This window comes from Danio rerio, chromosome 12 (assembly GCF_049306965.1).
Source record: "Danio rerio strain Tuebingen ecotype United States chromosome 12, GRCz12tu, whole genome shotgun sequence".
NCBI lineage: Eukaryota > Metazoa > Chordata > Actinopteri > Cypriniformes > Danionidae > Danio > Danio rerio.
The window spans coordinates 50,342,501-50,344,609 of NC_133187.1; positions in this window are offsets into that span (position 1 = coordinate 50,342,501).

The window sequence follows — 2,109 nt, forward strand, 5'->3', positions numbered from 1 at the left end:
GATTTATCTTTTGCTGTTGTTGATTGTCTGTCTTTGCAAGGGAGCAAAGAATATTGTACATAAAGTACTGTTAACAGGCTTATAATAAAAATATATATATATATAATATATTTGGTTAAAGTATATGTACATAAGCCTCTTGTAGTTCTAAACTAATTTAACAGGTTTTGAAGTGCAGCTCCCCCTACTGGCTAACCTTGCTGATGCTCCAGTGATGCCGATGTGCATTCTTAACCCTTTGATGCACAAGCTATAAAATAGATATAGAAAAAATCAACTTAGACGGGTCACTGTAGACCCATGTAGTGCATTAAAGGGTTAATATTATTTGTTTATATATATATATATATATATATATATATATATATATATATATATATATATATATATATATATATATATATATATATATATATATATATATATACATACAATCACAATCTGATATATTATCAGAGCTGCTTATGGTTATTAAAACACCAAAACATAACCTTTAAAGATCAGTTCAATCCAGAAGTGTGCAAGTCACCATCATCAATGGTGAACAGGAATCAGCTCACTCTATAAAAATGCTGGGTTGTATTATCCAAAAGTTGGGTCAAATATAGACAAACTGAATGATGGGATTATATTTAAAATGAAATGTAAATGATACTTTTAAACCCAACATATGTGCTTGACCATGTCTGACCCAATGTTAGATTCATTTTTTATTTCAATATTTTTTAACCCAACAGCTGTGCTTGTCCATATTTGACCCAGTGTTGAGTTGGTTTGCAATTAAATTTAAATTAAACTTTTTTAACCCAACTGCTGGGTAATTCCACATTTAACCCAATGTTCTTTTTTCTTCAATTCAATTTTAATGGCATTTTTTACCCAACGGTTGGGTTTGTCCATATTTAACTCAACACTGCATTGTTTTACCAATTACATTTAAACTATACTTTTTAGCCCAAGGGTGGGTTTGTCCATATTTGACCCAACCTTGGGTAAATTCTTTTCAATACATTTAAATGGCACGTTTTAACCCAGTATTGAGTTGTTTTTTCAATGAAATTTAATTGGCACTTTTTAACTCAACATTTAGTTTTTTTTTTCAATTACATTTAATTGAGATGCACTTTTTAGTCCAAAGTTTGGGTTAGTCCATATTTAACCCAGCATTGAGTTTCTTTCAATTAAACTTAATTGACATGCATTTTAGCCCAAATTTAAGTGAGTCCATATATAACCCAGCATTGAGTTATTTTTTTCAATAAATTTAATTGACATGCATTTTTTAGCCAAAAGATTGGGTTAGTCCATATTTCCCCTATGTTGGTATGAAAGCATTTTCCCAGTTGCTGCTTTGTGGATGTCTCGGTGCTGCTGGAGGTCTGCTTCAGCCCTGACTCACTCTTGTAAAGACTCTGGAATCCAGAATCATCTTCCTGCAGCTCAACTGAGTCACACAACTCAGCAGAACCATTGTTTTGTCCAGCATAAACAGCCCAGAAAGCCTCGACCCAGCTGGTTTTATGTTAGTCATTCATTAAAGGAGCAGTTTCCCCAAAACAAATGTTCTGTCGTCATTTACTGACCGTTCTCATCTCATGCTGTTCACTTTCCCTTCCATAAAATAATCTGTAGTGCTGTCGCCTCACAGTAAGAAGGTCGCTGGTTCGAACCTCGACTCAGTTGGCGTTTCTGTGTGGAGTTTGCATGTTCTCCCTGCCGGGTTTCCTCCGGGTGCTCCGGTTTCCCCCACAGTCCAAATTGGGGTGAATTGGGTAGGCTAAATTGTCGGTAGTGTGTGAATGTGTGTGTGGATGTTTCCCAGAGATGGGTTGCGGCTGGAAAGGCATCCGCTGCGTAAAAACTTGCTGGATAAGTTGGTGGTTCATTCTGTTGTGGCGACCCCGGATTAATAAAGGGACTAAGCCGACAAGAGAATGAATGAATGAATGAATGAATGAATGAATGAAAATGCATACTGATTTCAAAAGCCTCGTAAAAGATTATTCAAACTAAAATGGAATTTGATATCATTTACTTGACTTTGTGTGTGTGTGTATGTGACGTTTTATCTTGAAAATATGAACTTAAGACTCTTCCATCAACTATATT